General features: G+C 45.7%; 1 protein-coding gene across 4 annotated transcripts in view; it reads left to right on the forward strand.

Annotated features, from left to right (window-relative positions):
* Nucleotides 1-22,298, forward strand: part of TBC1D22B (TBC1 domain family member 22B) — a 780,346-nt gene that overhangs the window by 453,108 nt on the left and 304,940 nt on the right. The gene's annotated exons all lie outside the window — the stretch shown is intronic.

The following is a 22,298-nucleotide window of genomic DNA, read 5'->3' on the forward strand; positions in this document are numbered from 1 at the left end:
AGTCCAGAGAAGGGCAACTAAACTGATTATTGGATTAAAGGACCTTAATTATGAAGAGCGTCTGCAATCGCTCAATTTATTCTCCCTGGAGAAGAGACGCCTGAGGGGGGACATGATAGCAATTTATAAATATCTCAATGGGGATCACAGCTTAGAAAAAAAGCTGTTCAGTCCAAAGGATTGCATGAGGACAAGAGGGCATACAATGCGATTAGAGGAAAAGCGTTTTAACCTCAGGCAACGTGGGGGGTTCTTTACTATTAGGGCTGCAAGATTGTGGAATTCTCTACCACAAGAGGTGGTTTCTGCGGGAAGTATGGTGGCTTTCAAAAGACTCTTAGATGTACATCTCAAGGATCAGGACATTCAGGGCTATGTGAGATGATTACAGCCAAACACACCTACACAGGTTGAACTGGATGGACTATTGTCTTTATTCAACCTCACCTACTATGTAACTCCATTCCTCTGTCTCATGCTCCTCTCATTCCCTCAGGTATTCCAGTGTTCTTATTCTCTCTACTCTTTGAACCCAGTCTCCTATAGTTGGTACTTCTTCTTTCTGCCAAAATAACTGGATTAATCCTTTTGCGGCATTCATCAAATGGGGTACCAGTGTTACTTTGTATTGCCTTGCTTAGCTTCCTGTACCGTGGAATAGACAGTACCAGGGTTCTTTCGGGATCTCTATTTTCGTGATTTTTTTAATTTGACCTAGAATTTCCTTCCAGTACTTTTTAATTTTTGGGCATTCTCACCATAAGTGGGCCATTGTGCCCACTTATGTGCAACCCCTCCAACAGTTTTTTGATTTCTCTTTTTGGTAATTATGAGCTTTATCTGGGGTAATATACCATCTTGCGATGCATTTGTAATTCATTTCTACTGTGTATTAGTTTCAAACTTTTCTCTAAGTGAAAATCCTTATTCTGTGTTCCCAATTCCCTCTCCCACTTATCGATGAATGGCGGTATCGCCGGCCCTGTCATATTGATCAATGTTTTATATATATTTGAAACACTATTCTTAAATTTCTCAGAGGAGCAGATCCGCTCAAAAGGGAGCAGGTCCTCCCCTTTTCTTAATGGTTTTGGCAGTGAAGCCACAAAGTGCTTCAGCTGGCAGTAGCGCCATTCATCGATTCTCAGATTTTCCTTTTTTTTTAGTTCTTCTATTGTATATATTTGCCCTTTATCCATAATGTCCCTCAAACGTGTATCCTCATTACCTATCCACTTTCCTTCTATCTTTTCTTGTCCTGGTGGAAAAAAATTAGCATCTTTTAAAGGAATTAATGGTGAATGATATTGTCATTTATTTCTTTTGTGTATTGAATCCCAAATTCTGAGTGCTTGAATTGTGATTGTGTGCGTATTTGAGTTCAAATTCCTATATTGTGCAGGTATCCATATGATTTTAACTATTTTCGCTTTTTATTTTCCCCCATTCCATTACTCTTGAAAGTAGTCTGGCATCGTAATATTTTTTGAAGTCTGGTACCGCTAAGCCCCCTTGATTTTTGTTCTTTATTAGTACTGTATGTTGTATTCTAGGTTTGCTTTTTCCCCATATAAATTTAGTTAGTAAAGATTTTAAAGTTCTAAAATATACATGGGGGATCGGAATAGGTATCATCTGGAATTTATAGGTTATTTTTGGTAGAATTGCCATTTTTATTATGTTTATTCTCCCTATCCATGAAATCGGTCTGTGTGATATCCTATTTAAGTTCTGTTTTAATTTAATTTAATAGCAGGATATCGTTTTCTTTTTAAAGTCTTTCAGGTTTTGTTGTCAAAATAATTCCTAGATATTTGAATCCTGGGTTTTTTCATGTAAAGGGGAATTCCAATTTTAAGTTATCTTCTTCTTGTTTTTTTTACATTGATATGTAATATCTCTGATTTAGCTGGGTTAATTTTTAAGTTAGATAGTTCTCCATATTTTTTCAAGCTTTCTATCACATTTGGAAGGGTTGTCCTAGGTCTAGAGATGTAGAGCAATACATTGTCCGCAAATTTCGGCAATCTTATGCTCAACATCTCCCACCTCTACTCCTCTTACATCTGGGTTCTCCCTAATTGTAGCTAAGAGAGGTTCCAATGAAAGGACGAACAACAACGGGGACAATGGGCATCCTTGCCTTGTTCCGTTGGACATCCCAAATGGCTCCGAGTGGACCCCATTTACTCTTACCTTAGCAGTGGGATAGCTATACAGTGTTTTTATCCAAGCCATCATTTTTTCCCCAATTCCTCCAAGGTCCTTATCATGAAATCCCAACTGACCCTGTTGAATGCTTTCTCAGCATCTGCGACAGTATTAGTCCATGGGATACACTCTTAGCCACCTGCTGCATTAGCAGGATTGTTCTTACCCCATTGTCTCTACCCTGTCTCCCGGGTATAAAGCCTACTTAGTCTTTGTGTACCCATTCCGTCATTAAATTTTTCATCCTGGTCGCTAACACTTTTGCAAAGAGTTTTGTATCAATATTTAAGACTGAGATGGGTCTATAGCTTGAGCTTACGGTCGCATCTTTTCCTTCTTTCAAAAATACTGTAATTGATGATCCTTACTCATACCATATTCTTGTCCAAGGCCTTTAAAATAGTCTTTTAACTTGGGTAAAAACTTTGTTTTTTATAATGGTTCACCGTAAACCCGTCTGGTCCGGGACTCTTCCCTGAGGATGTAGTTTTGAGGGCTGTGTTTATCCCTTCCTCTGAGATGTGGGCTTCTAATTGATCTAATGTATCCTGCTGTATTTTAGGTAATTTCGCCTCTCTCAAGTATTGTTTAATTTTTCTTGTTTTAAGTCCCTCTCTCCTCCTGCTTCTTTGATATTATAAAGTTTCCCATAGTGTTCCTGAAAGACTTTTTATTATGTCGGCCGTTGAATATACCATTTCCCCCTTTGAGTCTCTCATTTTCTCTATATAATTTATAGATTTCTTTTTTTTCATAATCTTCGCAAGTTTCTTCCCGATCCTGTTATTCCCGTGGTAGTTCTCTTTAGTGGTTCTCCTAATCCCCTGTCTGATTTCCTATTCTAGTCATTCTTTTAATTCTTCTCTTTTTATTACTACCTGGTGTTGGGTCTCGACCGTCTGTTTATTTTTATGTCTTTGTTCTAACTCCTAGATCTTTTATCAGTTTTTCTTTATATTCTACTCTCTCTTTTTTCCTCTTTGCCCCTTTAGAGATTAAAATCCCCCTCATGTAGCTTTTTGTGCCTCCCAAAGTATATTTTTTGATGTTTCTTCATTTTCATTAATGTGATAGTATAATTCTAATTCTTTTCTGACGACTTCTCCCCATTTTTTTTCTCTCAATAATTCCTCATTTAATTCTCCAAACATTTGTTTTAGGTTGTCCCCCTACTATTTTCAACTTTATTTTAACTGGTGCATGATCCGACTATGTCTTGATCCCTATTTTAGCCTCTGTTACTGATTCAATCTTTCTGTGGTCTATCAAAATCTAATCAATCCTCGAGTGTGTCTTGTGTACAGAGGAGTAGAACGTGTAATCTCGCTCTTTCGGATGCAGCACCCTCCAAGTGTCTAATAATTGACATTGGAATAACTTCTTTCTAATCATTTTCAAGTGTGTTATTCTGCCCCTCTGTACAGCTGACGTACTATCTATTTCTGGGTCTAGGCAAAAATTGAGGTCTCCCGCCAATATCACCCACCCTTTTTTAAATTCTATTAGTTTATCTAGGGTTTTCCCAAGATATCTCATGGGTTTGTCGTTTGGGCAGTATACATTTACCGAAGTCACCTCCTTTGTAAATAATTTCCCTTTCAGAAAAAGGAATCTTCCCTCATGGTCTGCCAACCTCTCTTCCAAGACAAAGTGGGTTCCTCTGGCAATCCCGATAGCCACCCCTTTTGAATTTTTTGTGGTGGAATCAGCATAGTACCAGGTGGGGTGTTCTTTTGAATATAACCTAATATTAGATGAGTATAAGATATGGGTTTCCTGTAGGAAAACTAAATCAGCTCCCATGTTTTTAATTTCTTTCAATATTTTCTGTCTTTTCTCTGGGGAGTTTAAACCTCTGATGTTGTACGTTACATAATTAACTTCTGTCATTTACAGGATTTAAAAGAGGTATTCCATTCTTCCCCAGAGGAAAGAAGAAAAATCTAACTTTTCCAACAAAAGAATAGAGTGGATTCACTAGGTTGTAATTCACCCTTCCCTTCCTCCCTTCCCCCCACCTACCCTCATCCCCCCCCCCTCCCTCCAATTTCGGTACGGGGGTACCTGGACGATCTCCTATTGAGGGCGGACTCTCACTCTTGCCTTTTGGACGATTTGACAGTCAATGTCCGAACACTGCAAGAGTTTGGTTGGAACATCAATTTAAAAAAATCTGCCCTGATACCTTCAAGAACCTGGATTATCTGGGCCTAAATCTTGACTCCGGTTTGGCGAGGGTCTTTCTTCCCCTGGACAAGTTGCAAAAATTGCAGGGGACGATCTGGTTGTTTTTGGCGGCAAACAATCTGTCCTCTCTGTGGTCTTGCATGCAGCCTTGAGTCTGATGGTATTAACCTTCGAGGCTGTTCCGTTTGCTCAGTTCCACACAAGACCCTTACAAAAGGAGATTCTCGTAGAATGGAACAAGGATCCAAAATCCTTGGATACTTTGATTCGGTTGAGTCGCAACACAAAGTCTGCTCTTCTGTGGTAGCTTCACTCGTCAGCACTTTGCCAAGGCAAGTCCTTCCTGTCGTTGTATTGGATGGTGGTTACCACGGATGCCAGCCTGTCAGGCTGGGGAGGAGTGCTAAGAGCTCTGCACCCAGGGATCCTGGATGGTGGAGTCCAAGTTGCCAATAAATATCTTTGAGCTCAGAGCGATAAAGCTTTGCCTGAGTCATTGGACGACTCGTCTGCAAGGTTGCCCGGTCCGCATTCAATCGGACAATGCCACGGCCATGGCATACATAAATCATCAAGGGGGCACCAAGAGTGTCTTGGCGGCCCGGGAGGTGGCCAAGATTCTTGATTGGGTGGAAAAGTTTGCCCCAGCTCTTTCTGCTGTGCACATTCCAGGGGTGGAGAACTGGCAGGCGGATTACCGGAGTTCTTTCAGGGTCACAAACCACGCGCTCCTTGGTCACCAAGGTGCAATCAGGAGGAGGGGAAGGCCCAGGGAACGACTGAGATGATTCCTTACCTGGACGATCTGCTGATTTTCCGGTCAGTCCGCGGACCAAGTAATATCAAACACCCAGGAGGTGTTAACAGTCCTGCAAACGCTAGGCTGGTTGGTCAGTGGATCAGAGGGAGTGGTCCCTGCACCCGAAGGTGTTTCACCTCATGTGTGTTCGGTGGGGGACACCTGATGTCGACCTGTTTGCTTCCCGACTCAACAAGAAGGTTCAGAGGTTTTTGGCCAGGTCAAGGGATCGTCTGGCCTACGCCACAGACGCACTGATGGCTCCTTGGTGTAAGTATCAGCTGATCTATACATTCCCTCCGCTGAAACTCCTGCCGAAGCTGCTGCGCAGAATAGAGGTGGAAAGGATTCCGGGCATTCTAGTGGCCCCAGACTGGCCTTGCCGGTCTTGGTACGCCGACTTGGTAAGGTTTGTTTGCCAATGCACCTTGGAGGTTTCCTCTCAGGGAAGATCTGCTGTCTCAAGGGCTGATCTTCCATCCTGCTTTACAGTCGCTGGCTTTAATGGCGTGGCTGTTGAAAGCTAGGAATTGAAGGATAGAGGTCTTTCTGACTCTGTGATTCCTACACTGTTGAAGGCCAGGAAGTCTACTTCCATGAAGATCCATCATCGTACGTTTCATGGTGTGAATCGTTGAAAGTGCACCTTCACTTGTTTTTGGTAGCTAGGGTTTTGACTTTTCTTCAAAAAGGGGTTGAACAGCGTTTGCTATGGGCACTATCAAAGGCCAAGTGTCGGCTTTGGCTATGTTTTTCCAACATCCTTTAGCTACGCATGCCCTGATTCACACTTTTATTCAGGGGTTGCGTCCTATGGCACTTCCGAGGCGATCCCCATTACCTCCGTGGGATCTGAATTTGGTGTGATAGTTTCTTCAAAAACCTCCTTTTGAGAACATTGGGGAACTTCCCCTGCTTACATTATCTCAGAAGGTTGCTTTTTTGGTGGCTATCACTTCTGCCCGCAGGGTGCCTGAACTGGCGGCATTGTCTTGCCGTTCACCTTATCTGGTGGTCCACAGAGATAAAGTGGTACTTAGACCTAATCAGTCGTTTCTTCCTAAGGTGGTTTCTGATTTCCATTTGAATGAAGACATTGTGCTACCTTCACTATGTCCTAAGCCCAAGTATCCCAAAGAAATTGCTTTGCATTCTTTAGATGTGGTTCGCTGCAATTAGAGTTTACCTGGCGGCTACTGAATCTTTCTGTAAATCAGACTTTTTGTCCTTACCGAAGGACCTCCAAGGATTGGCTGCTTCTGCTGCGACCATATCCAGATGGATCAGGCCAGTGGCGGGACAAGGTGATCCAGCGCCCAGGGCGAAGATGGTAAACTGCGCCCCCCCCCCTTTTACCTGGGAGGAGGGGGCGGGGCTAATAGAAAAATGTATGTCATGTTTGTAGTACGCACTGAAATAGTACCAATTGTTGGGTTACACTACAGCAAACTGAAGTGTTTAAATTGAAACACAAATATGCAGGTAACAGTGGTGGAGAAAATATGGTCAGGGGTGTTGCTAAGACAAAAAACGGTGTTGCGTCACTAGTGTCAGTCTGAGGAGGGCGGTCAGTGGGATGAAGTAGGGATGGAGAAGTGGGCTCTAAGGAGTGCATAGAACTAGAGGGATCATGTGTGAGGAAGTTGAGATGAAAGGGCCCATACATAGTTACATAGTAAGGTTGAAAAAAGACATCAGTCCATCCAGTTCAACCTATGATGCGTGTGTGTGTTTGCTTTTAACCATACATTGTATACCCCTGTATGTTGTGGTCTTTAAGGTGTCCATCTACTAGTTTTTTGAAACTATCGATGCTTCCTGCTGATACGACTGCTTGTGGAAGAGAATTCCACATCCTTACTGCTCTTACAGTGAAGAACCCCTTACGCACTTTAAGGTTAAACCGCCTTTCCTCTAGTTTTAGTGAGTGGCCACGTGTCTTATTGTATCTCCTTTCTCTGAATAGTTTGTTCCTTATGCTCGGGTCACCAGTACAGTATTTGTACATTGATATCATATCCCCCCTCAATCGTCTTTTCTCCAGAGAGAAAAGGTTCAGTGCTTGTAGTCTTTCCTCATAGCTGATGTCCTCCATTCCCCTAATTATTTTTGTTGCCCTTCTCTGGACTCTTTCCAGTTCCAGCACATCCTTCCTGAGGACCGGTGCCCAGAACTGGACAGCATACTCCAGATGTGGCCGGACCAGAGTCTTGTAGAGTGGGAGAATAATCTCTTTATTTCTGGAGTGAATCCCCTTTTTTATACATCCCAGTATTCTGTTGGCTTTGCTTGCGGCGGCTTGGCATTGCATGCCACTGCCAAACTTGTTGTCTACCAGTACCCCCAAGTCCTTTTCCATCCTAGACTCACCCAGAGGTTCCCCCCCTAGTGAGTAGCTTGCTTTCTGGTTTCTGGCCCCCAAGTGCATTACTTTACATTTTTCAACATTAAACCTCATCTGCCATGTAATTGCCCACCCCGTTATTTTGTTCAGGTCTGCTTGCAAGGTTTCCACATCCTGCATAGAAGATATTGGCATGCCTAGTTTAGTATCATCTGCAAATACTGAGATTGTACTCGATATCCCCTCCTCTAGATCGTTTATGAACAAATTAAACAGGATTGGTCCCAGGACATAACCCTGGGGGACCCCACTTTCCACACCCGCCCAATCCGAGTACTCCCCATTAATCACCACCCTCTGTACTCTCCCCTGGAGCCAGTTCTCTATCCAGGTACTCACCTTATGGTCCATACCTACCTTCCTTAGTTTGTACAGTAATCGTTTGTGGGGAACGGTGTCAAAGGCCTTTGCAAAGTCCAGATACACCACATCCACAGGCTTACCTTTATCTAGGTGGCTGCTCACTTCATCGTAGAAGGTTAATAGATTGGTTTGGCAAGGACGATTTTTCATGAATCCATGCTGATTACTACTTATAATACCGTTTTTATTACTAAAGTCTTGTATGTGGTCCCTTAACATCCCCTCCAAAATTTTGCAGACTGCAGATGTTAGGCTGACCGGCCTATAGTTACCCGGGATATATCTCTGCCCCTTCTTAAATATTGGTACCACGTTGGCTTTTTTCCAATCAGCTGGCACCATACCCGTCTGTAAACTATCCTTAAAGATCAAGAATAATGGTCTGGCAATCACCTGGCTGAGCTCATTAAGAACCCTCGGGTGCAAGCCATCCGGTCCCGGGGATTTATTTATGTTAAGTTTCTCTAGTTTAGCTCTAAGTCTATCTTCTGTTAACCATGGCGGCACTTCCTGAGGTGTATTATCGGCCTTACAAGCTGGGTTCGTGTAGCCCCCCGATTCTTTTGTGAAGACTGAAGAGAAGAAATTATTTAACACTTCCGCCTTTTCTCTGTCCTCAGTGGCCATATTTCCTTTATCATCTTTTATGGGGTCAATGTGTTCTGGCCTCGCTTTCTTACTGTTTATATACCTAAAGAACTTCTTGGGGTTCTTTTTACTCTCCTCCGCTATATGTCTCTCGTGTTCTATTTTAGCCGCCCTGATTTCATCTTTACATTTCTTATTACACTCTTTGTAATGCTTAAATGCTGCCAATGACCCCTCAGTCTTGTATTTTTTGAAGGCCTTTTCTTTAGCATTAATATGCATTTTTATGTTGGAGTTTAGCCATCCAGGGTTTATTTTTGCTCTTTTAAATTTATTTCCCTTTGGAATGCACTGGCCAATCCCCCTGTTTAGTATGCTCTTGAAGCACTCCCATTTTTCCTCCGTGTTCTTTGTTTCCAGTGTTCTATCCCAATTGATATTTTCTAGCAGCGAGCGCAGTTTAGGGAAATTGGCTCTTTTGAAATTCAGTGTCCTTATATTACCCCTCTGCTTCCTATTACTGTAATTAATACTGAAACTTATTGACCTATGGTCACTGTTTCCTAAGTTGTCCCGTATTTCTATATCCGTGATCAGGTCTGTATCGTTGGTAATCAGTAGGTCAAGTACCGCATTGTTTCTTGTCGGTGCATTCACCATCTGACCCATAAAATTGTCCTGCAAAACATTTAGGAACTGCCTAGCCTTGGCTGAGTGCGCGGTTCCTTCTGCCCAGTCTATATCTGGATAATTAAAGTCCCCCATTATAATGACATTTCCCATCCTTGCTGCCAATCCTATCTGTAAAAGGAGGGTCGCCTCACCCTCCTCCCTCTGGTTGGGGGGCCTATAGCATACGCCCAATATTAACTTCCCCGCCGTGCCATCCCTTTGAAGCTCTACCCATAGGGATTCTGCCTCGTCCATAGCTCCATTATTATTATCATCCCTCATATTTACCTGTATGCTGTTCTTAATATACAGACATACCCCGCCCCCTTTTTTACCTTGTCTATCTCTGCGATAAAGGGAATACCCCTGAATGGTCGCCATCCAATCATGAGAGCTGTCAAACCAAGTCTCAGTTATCCCCACAAAATCTAAGTCCTCCTCAAACATCAGCAGCTCCAGTTCTCCCATCTTGTTGGCCAGGATTCTGGCATTGGTATACAAACCTCTTAATTTTGATCGGTTACATTTATCCTCATTTGATGTTTTTAGGCTGCTCTCTTGATTTTTCCCCATACCCACCCTGGGTATAGGAGCTCCGAACACCCTACCGCTAATGCCCCCATTTCTGCCCTCTGAAACTTGCTTTCCACTGGCTAATTCTACATCTGTACCCTCCCCCCCATTCCCTAGTTTAAAAGCCCCTCTAACTTTTTGGCCATCCTCTCACCCAGTACGGCTGCACCCACCCCATTTAGGTGCAGTCCGTCCCTACCAAAGAGTCGGTGACCGACTGAGAAGTCAGCCCAGTTCTCCAGGAACCCGAAACTCTCCTTACTACACCAGCTCCTCAGCCACTCGTTAACTTCCCTAATCTCCCGCTGCCTCTCTGGTGTGGCTCGAGGTACAGGTAGTATTTCGGAAAATACTACCTTGGAGGTCCTAGTCCTCAACTTAGCGCCTAAGTCCCTGAAATCGTTTAGGACTCTCCGTCTTCCTCTGCCTATGTCATTGGTACCCACGTGTACTATGACAGCTGGGTCTTCCCCAGCCCCACCCAATAATCTGTCCATCCGATCCGCAATGTGCCGAACCCGAGCGCCCGGCAAACAACAGACTGTTCGGCGCACACGGTCTTTGTCACAGATTACACTATCTGTCCTTCTAATAATTGAGTCCCCTACCACCAGCACCTGTCTTTCCTTTCCCTTTCTCCCGGCCTTACAGGAGGAGTTCTTCCCCTGGCAGCTAGGGGCGTCGCTCTGCTCCAGCAATGCTGGTCCCTGACTGGTTTCCCCAACATCACACAACGGGGCGTATCTATTGGGGTGCTCCAGCCCAGGATCAGCCTCCTTGACTTGTCCCCTTCTACCCCTCCTAACTGTCACCCCTCTGCTCTGCTCTGATGCCTGCACCTCCGATACTCCGCCCACCTCTGTGCAGACCCCTGCCTGCACCTGACTGGTACGATCCTGGCTCTCCTCCGGTATGGACATTCGTCTCAGTGTTGCCAGCTGCTTCCCTAGATTCAGGACCTGAGCTTCCAGGGAAGCAACGTGCTTACATTTTGCGCATTTGTATTCGCCCTCGATCACATGTCTGAGGAACGCATACATATTACAAGATGTACACCGAGTCGCATATCCACACCCGCCGGGCATTGTACCTACTATCTAATCTAATGGGGATTAAGTAATTTAAGTCTATCCTATGTGGCTATTTCCTGGCTTCCTAACGCTACCTTCTCACCCTCTGGTGTTCCGCTACACTCACTTGACACTCAGTTGCACAACACTCACAATCTCACAGCCCGGTCAGTCTCACGACACTCCCAGTCGCACCACCCGGTCAGTCGCACAACACTCCTGTCGCACACACTCACAGTCTCACAGCCCGATTTAGTTGCACCACACTCACAATCGCACAGCCGGTCAGTCGCACAACACTCTCAGTTGCCCAACACCCAGTTGCACAGCCCAGTCAGTCGCACCACACTCACAGTCGCACGGACGCTCACCAGTCGCACGGACGCTCACCAGTCGCACGGACGCTCACCAGTCGCACGGACGCTCACCAGTCGCACGGACGCTCACCAGTCGCAAGGACGCTCACCAGTGGTAAGATACTCACCAGTCGCAAGGACACTCCCAGTCGCAAGGATACTCACCAGGTACTCACTGAGCCTCAGTGTTCAACCTCAGTCACCAGTCCTGTGTGTGTCCCTTTAAGCCTGACACTTGCTTAGGCTCCTGCCTCCCTCCTCTGTCACCTGCCGATCAGTCTCCCCTCAGCTCCTCTCCCTGCCAATGTCCAGGTCAGGTATTTTGCGTCTCCTCTGCCCCCCTGCCCTCTCTCTGTCTGCCCGCCCTTGCAGGGGGGGGGGGGGCTTACCTCACCTCTCGCTGCCCGCACACCACGCTCTCACCTCTGGGGGAGGGGGGGGTTCTCGCACCGCTCTTCTCAGGAGGGGGGGGGTTCTCGCACCGCTCGCCGCCGCTCAGGAGGGGGGGGGTTTGCACCGCTCGCCGCCGCCGCTCTTCTTAGGAGGGGGGGGGTGATCACACACACTCGCTCGCTCACACACGCTCTCCTCTCACACGTCCGCCTCTGCTCCCGCGCTGCTCAGCCTCTGCTCCCGCACTGCACCAGTCCGCAGCACAGCACCACCTGCCGGACAGCACGATGTGTGGCTATCATTGCTGCCACTCAGAAAAGTGATATGTGGCATATCACTTTTCAGGGAGTGTTTGACAGTTGGTGAGATAGAAATATGTCACCTCCCGCCTGCTTGTTTTAACTCACTGACCCACTGCATTGCAGATGTGTGCATTGCATGCACTTGCAGAGTGACCCTGTTCCATTTAATTTTTGCCATGGATAGAAAGCAAAGTGTTGTGGTCATGGCACATGTACAAAACAGCTGCATCTCCTTGTTCAAGTAGGTGGTAAAAACTTGGCTCAACTGCTTGCTTTTAGCACCCTTGGCCCACTCATGTGAACAAACCCAACAAGGGCCTTGTTTACACTTGTGGTTCGGGGGGGGGGGCACTAAAAACAGGTGGGTAAGATGTGCTTTTACTTCCTCTCAACTACCCACACCTCCTCCCCACCACAAACAAGCTGCAAAGGCATTTATATAGGGGGAATACAGATGCACGGCAAAAACTACAACATTGTATCCCTGTCACGTTTGACAGGCAGATATCCCGCTGAATATCATACATGCAAGTGAATAGGGCTGAGCTTCAACCCCCTGCAACCCCATGCAATCCACATGCTGCGAGATTTTAGGGGCTTAAAAAAGGTGGAGAGGAGGTGATACAATGCCCTCTCTGTCTGTCAAATAATCTCTGAAAAGCAATCCAATGTGAATCACTTTTCAGGGGGCCGTTGCAATTGTAAACTAGCCCTAAAGCTCTGATTCAGCAATGGATCTGCTCACGGATCCCCAGCAGATTGAAGTGGGCTCTGTTCTGTGTGAAAGAATCCTGAGGGGTCCAGACACCAGACTGCCTGAACACAAAACATATATCCGCTACCAGCTGGTCACATGCCACAGCCATGACTCTAAGCATAAACTGCATGTTGCTTTTGTTTGGTGGTGCTACCTCTGAACACAAATAATGCAGTCCATCGAGACCGCCCTGCAACCTCCCTACATCTAATTATGGCAAGATAGTATGGCAATTATCAAGTTAAATCACCACCTCTCAAACAGTTCTAAAAAGCGAACCAAGCATAGCTTTTCAGAGGAGCAACATTCACTTCCACATATGTGAAAGAGCCTTCAAAGAAAAATATCCAAGTTGGTCTTCAATACTGAGAAATACCATGATGCATAGGTGAGGATTGAACTGTTTAGGAGAGAACCTGGACAATCCTCTCTTTTAATTAAAAGTATTCATGGTGCATGTGCTACTTAATTCCATCATACACCTAAAAAGGTCAGTCAAAAGATAGCCAATCCTTGTTTAGGCATCCTTATTTTTGTAAGCAGTTTTTTTCCGGTTTAATGCTCATCTAGAGGTATTGTTACTATAAAACTTTGAATATACTGTATGATTAAAAACTGACATACATATATGATAAATAAAAGGTAAATTCCTCAATGTAGGTAATTCTAATCTACAAGAATGGAGCAGTAGCCCTGGTTTTAAAAGGTGATCCTTCTCCTTACCGACAGTATTTAACTGTAGCCAACCTAACAAATGCAGGGACCTAAAGTGTTAATCTCCCCACCTGATTAGTGATGTTCACTGCACACTCCTCATGTCCTTAGGCTGGGCTGCAGTCTACACTGACATGTCCGGTAACTGGAGACATTCAACAAGCAGTGCACTGATAGCTGAAGATAGCAGCGTGGGGGCAAGGGAAGATCGAGTTACCGACTTCAGTCCAGCAATAAATAACGCTGAGCCTGTGCAGAGAATGTTCTGTTATCATGTCAGGAGAGAAGATTTAGAACTTTATTTCCCTTTGTAGGAAAGGAGAAGGGAACTGCTGGAGCTCCAAGTGCGCCCCCTGCCTCTACACAGAGACACTGCGCTCAGGGCAGGTGCCCCTTCCGCCCATGCCTTGTACCGGCCCTGGATCAGGCAGACGGTGGTTCAGGCTTATTCACTGAAGGGTCAGTTTCCTCCTTTCCCGCTGAAAACGCATTCTACTAGAGCGTTGAGTGTCTCTTGGGCTTTTCGCCATCAGGCGTCAGTCAAGCAAGTTTACAAGGTGGCAACTTGGTCGTCAGTGCACACGTTTACAAAATTTTACAAGGTAGGTGTGTTGGCATCTTCGGATGTTTCTTTTGGAAAACAAGGTTTTGCAGGCTGCTGTTTAAAAGAGAACTTTTTTCTCTTTGAGGGTGTATGTTTTTTCTAGGTGAGCACCAGATGTTCCTGGTTGAGCTCCTTGTTACCTGGTTGGCTACGTTTAGCCTTTGGGGAATTACATTCTTCTTTGCAATGTTTTCCCCACCCCTCATGAAAATACTGCTTTAGGACGTTCCAATGGCTAAGAAGATATGAAGCTGCGTCTGTCAGTGAATGATAGAGAAAACTGGATTTTTGACTTACCATAAAATCATTTTCTTCTTCAATTCATTCACAGACACAGCATGTAAGATAATTTATGGTTTGAATTGCTTCAGTTGGGACAGTCATATTTGTCAGCAAAATCTCCATATAGAAATATGTAGATTTATTCCCATCGCCATGAAATCTGTAATTCCTAAATAATGTGTATTCCAGCTTCAATGTGAGAGAGACACACACAGACTGTCACTGGCTGCCTTGTCCTTTTGTTTGTGTATGGGGAGGGAATGTGGATTGTGCCGTCCCATTGTCTAATGTTAATGACCTCACATTGTACTGTCCAGATGGCTAGATAATTAGTTTAGGTTAGGGGGAGGGATTGTGTACACTGTATGGGAATGACTGAGTGTAAAACCCTGTTTCTTTTGGATTGTGAATGTCACGTCCAGTCCTCAACAAGGTCCACCTGGACGGTAACCTTGTGGGGAAAAACTGCATATAAGTATGTTTCTGGTTCAATAAAGTTGAGTTGGTTCACCCTCAATTTAGAGTCCTGTCTCTTATTGGGGGAATATGCTACAAGGGATTGCTATGGTCTTCCATACTCCCTTGGATAATCACTAAGCTCTTGTAAGAGCTTGTTCCTGCTGCCCTCTCTGGGGAAAGAGAGGTTCATCCATGGGAACCTGGAGTCTTGTTGTAGGTCCAGGTGGGTCTGAGGTCGTTAGTGTCTGGTGGAGTGCTTGGAGCCCTCGGGAAGCACTAGGAGCACCCGTCAAAGGAGGTGCCCAGCCAGGGTGCTGGTTGATCCGTTACATTGGTGGCAGCAGTGGGATGGCGTCCTAGTGCGAGGAGAAGCAGCTCGGAGACATTGGTAACGTTATGGAGCGAGCGAACACCCATGCAGTGTCCCCATATGAGGAGGAGTTTCTCTGGAGGTTGAAGCAACACTTGGCCCAATAGGATGGGCCTGTATCAGACAAAGCCATACTGGACTTAAGAGATGTCACTCGAAAGGAAATGTGGTATGAGGCCTTAGAGGATGTGCAGTGGAGGCGGAGAGAGAACCTTCCCAGCGAAGAACAGCGGTTCCAGGTATGCGTTGCCCTGCGGTTACCTTTCCTAGGAGAGCACTGGATGGCTGATGACAATATGCCAGAAGGTGAAGACTATAGTGGCCCAGGCTTGCTGTGGGAGGCCTTTGAGGAGAGGGACTTTGGATGTCCAGCAGAGTTTCGGCGCTGGGAAATCTACAACACCAGGGCAGCCTTACTGGGTCTCCCTAGAGCGGATAACCTGGGGTCAGACCTGATTTATCTGGTCAGAATGGAGTGGGAACTGGAGCAGGACTACCAACGCCTGCTCTGCTCCATTCCACCCCAATCTACCCTGCAAGCAGAGCCGGAGTGCCGGGTGGCAGATCCAGACCCACAACCCTTCAGTTGGAGAGACATTACAGACTGGTGGTACTTGGAAGACCCACCAATGGCATATGGAGAAGGGATCGAGGTCTCTACTGGCCCTAAAGTGAGGCTGGGCAGCCGGCCCAGGTACCCAGGTACAGCAGGAGTTACTGGGAATAGAGACAGTCGGTTCTACTCCCCAGCAGCAGACAGAGTCACAGGGAGCCGAAGGTGTCGTCCTTCCTCCCCAGCGGCAGTATACCTTCCAGGGAGAGGAGACACCAATCCTTCTACCCAACCACATGGAGACAACAGCTCTGACCTCAATGGTGCAGATGGGACCGCGGTCTCTGCACCAGACCTACAGGGATGCTGGACGACCATTCCAGATCCCCAACCTACCCCGCAGGAATACCAGGAGGAGGAGGTAGGCGTTCCCTCCTCTCTACAGCAGACCCCCAACCCGGTCCTGGGGGTAGTATTCGCCGACCCCCAACCCAGCTGAAGCGCTGGCAGCCGGACAGAGAGTCAATGACCTCTGCCCCACACCTGTGGCAGTTCCGGAGGCCCAGGGCGAGAAGGTTGCTGCCCTCTCTCCCCAACAGTCAGTCAGAGCGGAGGAAACTGTCTTCCCTCTCCAGCCAGGATTTGTGCATCTGGGAGACAGTACCGGAGAAAGATTGTCCCAAACGCCAGATGGGGTAAGGAAGATGGAACAGCAGAAGAGCTGGCAACAGAGCAGAGTGCGGTTGGCCTCTGTCTTAAACATACAAAAGATGGAGTTCCTGTGATAGTGGATGGGACTACAGTCTCCACCTGGATACCCCAGGGATGCTGGGTAATCGGCCCAGATCCCCAACAGCATGATGAAGTGAGCCCCACCACCCTGTCTTCTCTCCAGCGGCTAAAAGAACTCCCAGGAGAAGGGCGAGTCCCCAGCGGTGAGTATGTTCTGCGAGATAGGCAGAGGTTGGCTGGGTGAGTAATGCCGTTTTCTGGACACTTTGTTTGGGGTACTGGGTGGGTGCAGACATTTGGAGGGCCCATGGAACACAGCCTACCTTAGAGTCCTCTTATGGCTGTCACCCTGTGTCTCTTAGGGACACAGGGTGCCCAAGAAGCCCAGTCTGGCCTGCCCAAACCAGACTTTCACAGACTGATCGGTTATGAGAGCTCCATGTGCCTTGCCAGGACAAACTTACAAACTATGTGGAACTTTGTCAAGGAAGCTGCCATGATGGATTGACTCTTTGGGACTTGTTACCCGACTAACTCAGGCACAGACCAATTGGAGGTCTGGTACCTGGTTCGTCTACCTTTGGGGGGAAGATATGTGACGGAATACACCGTCACTGGAAGTTAAAAACAGATAATGGTTTGAATTGTTTCAGGTGGGACAGTCATTTGTCAGCAATATCTCCATATAGAAATATGAAGATTTATTCACATTTCCATGAAATCTGTAATTCCTAAATAATGTGTATTCCAGCTTAAATGTGAGAGAGACACAGACTGTCACTGGCAGCCTTGTCCTATTGTTTGTGTATGGGGAGGGAATGTGGATTGTGCCATCCCATTGTCTAATGTTAATGACCTCACATTGTTCTGTCCAGATGGCTAGATAATTCGTTTAGGTTAGGGGGGGAGGGATTGTGTACACTGTATGGGAATGACTGAGTGTAAAACCCTGTTTCTATTGGATTGTGAATGTCACATCCAGTCCTCAACAAGGTCCACCTGGGCGGTAACCTTGTGGGGGAAAACTGTATACAAGTCTGTTTCCTGGTTCAATAAGATTTAGTTAGTTCACCCTCAATCTAGAGTCCTGTCTCTTATTGGGGGGATATGCTACAAGGGATTGCTATGGTCTTCCTTGGATAATCACTAAGCTCTTGTAAGAGCTTGTGTAGAGCTTGTTCCTGCTGCCCTCTCTGGGGAAAGAGAGGTTCACCCATGGGAACCTGTTTTGCAGTCTCTTACCCGCCCTGGATCTACGACAAGGCAAGACCCTAACCAAGCTGCGGCGGTTTGTGGGGTCTGAGGCGGTTACGGTGTCTGGAGTGCTTGAAGCCCTCGGGAAGCACTAGGAGCATCCGTCAATGGAGGTGCCCGGTCGGGTGCTGGTTGATCTGTTACACAGCACCCGCCCCTCTAATTATGAGTGGAATGGGGTGGTTGTCTTTTAAACACTGCTTGCAACAAAACTGAGGGCTGTAGCAGAGTGCGTGGGGTTATGCCTGCAGGGACAGCCCCATAGGCATGTTAAAAGGTTTTTCCTGCCTAGTGTCCTATTCCTGAAGGGAGGAGCATAACCCAATGGCTAAAAAGATATGAAGCTGCGTCTGTCAATGAACTTCAGAAAAAAGGAATTTACGGTAAGTCAAAAATCCAATTTTTATTAAAATTGTTGCAAAATAACGTGCTAGACTGGTGCGCCTATTTTTTCGTTTTAGAGTCCATTTGGTTTTCCTTGACTTTTTCTGGAGTGGCAGCATAGCTGTTTATAGTGGCTAAACAAGTGGAGTCGCTCTTACATAAGACCATTCCATTAACAACTCTCAAGCGCAGGAGCATTTATTCCTTTTTTTTATGGTGGGAGTGTCATGGTCTGGGGCTGCATGAGTGCTGCCGGCACTGCCGAGCTACAGTTCATTGAGGGAACCATGAATGCTAAGATGTACTGTGACATACTGAAGCAGAGCATGATCCCCTCCCTTTGGAGACTGGGCTGCAGGGCAGTATTCCAACATAACGACCCCAAACATACCTCCAAGACGAACACTGCCTTGCTAAAGAAGCTGAAGTTAAAGGCGATGGACTGGCCAAGCATGTCTCCAGACTTAAACCCTATTGAGCATCTGTGGGGAGTGGTGGAGGAGCGCAAGTTCTGTAACATCCACCAGCTCCGTGATGTCGTCATGGTGGAGTGGAAGAGGACTCCAGTGGCAACCTGTGAAGCTCTGGCAAACTCCTTGCCCAAGAGGGTTAATGCAGTGCTGGAAAAAAAGGGTGGCAACACAAAATATTGACACTTTGGGCCCAGTTTGAACATTTTCACTTAGGAGTGAACTCACTTTTGTTGCCAGCGGTTTAGACATTAATGGCTGTGTGTTGAGTTATTTTCAGGAGAGAGCAAATTTACACTGTTATACAAGCTGTACACTTACTACATTACATTGGGGTAAGTGTAATTTCTTCAGTGTTGTCACATGAAAAGATGTAATAAAATATTTACAAAAATGTGAGGGGTGTACTCACTTTCGTGAGGTACTGTAGCTGTCCGGGTGGGATAAGCACCTCTCACTTTATCCCCACGCAAATCATAATTCTAGTTGTGCAATTTCAACGTTTGACTTATTAGTGAATATGAATGATTAATAGGTAAAGAGGATTAGCCAGAAGGGTGAAAGTGATTTGGCACCCTTACATATACCCACTAACATGACTAGGCTCAGGTGACTAAACAAATCCTCCTACAGTCATGTTGTGCCAGTTTATCTTTAGCCCTCTCTCTTCTACAGCCTTTCTCAGCTCCAAGAGGTAGGGGGTGGGGATCTGATGTCACACACTGCAAAGAATAGTGGGAAGAGCTCAGTATAATCTGATTGGAGGGAAATGACACACCCTCCTCTACATACTTATAGGGAAACATGGACAGTTGAGACTGTCAATCATCTACAGTGTCCTAGAGGGAGGCAATGCCAGATTTTGAGATTGTTTGGGGTCAGCATAGCAAGTTAGAAGTGACTTACGCAGATGGCATAGGAAGGAGACCACAGTGAGATATGACACTGTGCTTGGGATTAAAGCAAGTACACACCATAGAAGGATGTGCTTTGTTTATTTTTCATTTCAGAGGTTTATAACCATTTAGAGAGGATGCACAAAATTGTTATTAATTGATTATATTTAGAGATCTAAACATCTCTGTAATTGGACACTAGGTTGATAAGAAAATATTTTTAAATACAAATAACAGGTATTTAAAGAAGTGTTTCAGCTGGGGAAAAAAATTAAGTCAGCAGCTACACGATGTCAGCACCCCAGCCGATTTTTGGACTGACTGCCGCCGCAATTAGTTCTAAGGGAAACAGGCAGTGAACCTTTTGTCCTCACAGTTGGTTCCCTACTGCGCATGCGCAAAGCACGCTGCGCTTTCTAATTGGCCCGGCATTGGGGGAAGGAGGGGGGTGGGGTCGAACTTCCGAGGTGCAGCACTGTCTCCCAGAAGTGGGGAAAGGGTACCCGTCTAAAACGGGAATTCCCCATTCCCCCCTACCTAGGAAAGGTGCCAAATATGGCACCGGAGAGGGGGAAGGAAGGAGAGGAGAGGAAGTTCCACTTTTGAGTGGAACTCCACTTTAAGTGTTTAAATCAGACATTGCCTAACACTACGGTGTTACTGTGTTAAAATTCTGACTCATTTCAACACTTTCACAGAGCACCCTGTATCCTCCTCCATCTTGTGTATGTCACCCAGGTGCTTAAGCCCAGAAGTCTCATTGCTCTCCACTGCACCATGAAAGGGGGCATGGCTTCTGGCAGGAGTGTTTCTGTATGTGGTAATTTGATTAAATATTCTTTGAACAAGATGTCATTGGAGTGCTGCCTCCTTTATTTGATTTTTAAATCCCTATAGCTCATGGAAAATTGCTCAATTCCACCTACCATGGGCAGATTGCACCAAAACACTAAGGGATGTTTGTCAATCAATATAGCAACACATTTAGACATTAATTAAGCTTTCTGTCGGTTAACAAAGCCTATATGACATGTTTTTTATGTGTATTTGCATCTGTAATCCTGGGCAGAGTACTGCAACAGATTTTGACACTAGAGATGACAGATTTTCATATGAAACAGACGCACAATTAAGAAGTGGTCGTGGGCAGAATTTATTCTGTCGCAGTCCTGTTTTTGCAAAACTGAGGGAAATTTTGTGAGCGAAACTGCCAAAGTATAATAATTCTGTCTAAATCTGCCTCTTTCTTCTGTTTAGTTTTGCCTAGCTATGCTGCAGAATTGATAAATGTCTCCCACTGTTTTTCAGTAATAGTAGTTTTTTTTCCCCAAGACAAGCACTCCTCTAATTTCTCGTCCTACTGTTACATGTAGTACTTTGGCCCCTGCTCCTATATGCTTTTTAAGCCTCGCTACAAGGTCAGACAGGATGCCCCCCACCCACCGGTCAAATAATGTAGCTAGCAAGGAGATGCCTGCTTCATGACTGGCACTTGTCTCGGCTCCAAGCACTTGCCCAAGACAAGTGGTGGCAAGAGAAATGCAGAGGAATAGGCATTTCCGCCTTCCTCTTGCCGCCAATATGGCAAGTGCGTGGAATCAAGACCAGGGCCAGTTATTGAGCAGCAGTCTCCTTTTAATTCTCCTTTTCTCCTATTAAATGGCTGCAAGGGCAGGGGAGTGCCCTGTCTGACCTCACAGCTAGGATTACAAAGCACAAAGGGACATGGGACTGATTACTACATGTACTTCTACAAAATACAAATGTGTATGTATGTGTGTGTGTGTTTTGTATATATAATATATTGAACAAAATTATAAAGGCAACACTTTTGTTGTTGCCCCCATTTTTCATGAGCTGAACTCCAAGATCTAAGACTTTTTCTGTGCTCGCAAAAGGCCTATTTCTCTCAAATATTGTTCACAAATCTGTCTAAAGCTGGCCATACACTAGCCGAAAAATCTTTCAAACTCATTTTCGAGAAACAAAAAGTCGGTCGTGAGAGCAGACGATTGTGCCATCATGTAATGACCAAATTTCAAACGATAAATCGTTAAGTGGACGTTTTTCGTTCAGTTTGTCACACATGCCTAGTGCAAACAGTTCGGCCGAGAAACACAATAACCTTTCAATTTATCGTTCGTTCGGCAGAATTTTCCAAACTGTTCGTTCAAATTTTTAGGCTCTGAAAAGTTAAAAAACGATTTTCTATTTGTGCCCATTAACTGGATGAAAAACAATCTGACCCTGACCAAATGACAGATTTTCAAACGATTTTTCGGCTAGTGTACGGCCAACATAAATCTGTGTTAGTGAGCACTTCTCCTTTGCCGATATAATCTATCCACCTCACAGGTGTGGCATATCAAGATGTTGATTAAAAGGCCACTCTAAAATGTGTAGTTTTATCACACAGCACAATGCCACAGATGTCACAGGTTTTGAGGGAGCGTGCAATTGGCATACTAACTGCAGGAATGTCCACCAGAGCTGTTGCCCGTGAATTGAATGTTCATTTCTCTACCATAAGCCGTCTCTAAAGGCGTTTCAGAGAATTTGGCAGTGCCTCAAACCGGCCTCACAACCGCAGACCACGTGTAACCACACCAGCCCAGGACCTCCTCGTCCTGCATCTTCACCTCCAAGATCAACTGAGACCGGCCACCTGGACAGCTGCTGCGACAATTGTTTTCCATAAGCAAAGATTTTTTGCACAGACTAATGAAACCGTCTCAGGGAAGCTCATCTGCATCCTCGTTATCCTCATTGGGGTTTCGACCTGACTGCAGTTCGTCGTCGTAACCGACTTGAGTGGCCAAATGCTCAAGTCTGGCACTTTGGAGAGGTGGTCTCTTTACGGATGAATCACAGTTTTCAGAGATGCCGTGATGAGATCCTGAGGCCA

The sequence above is a fragment of the Pelophylax lessonae genome, assembly GCF_965119305.1.
Source record: "Pelophylax lessonae genome assembly, chromosome: 2".
NCBI lineage: Eukaryota > Metazoa > Chordata > Amphibia > Anura > Ranidae > Pelophylax > Pelophylax lessonae.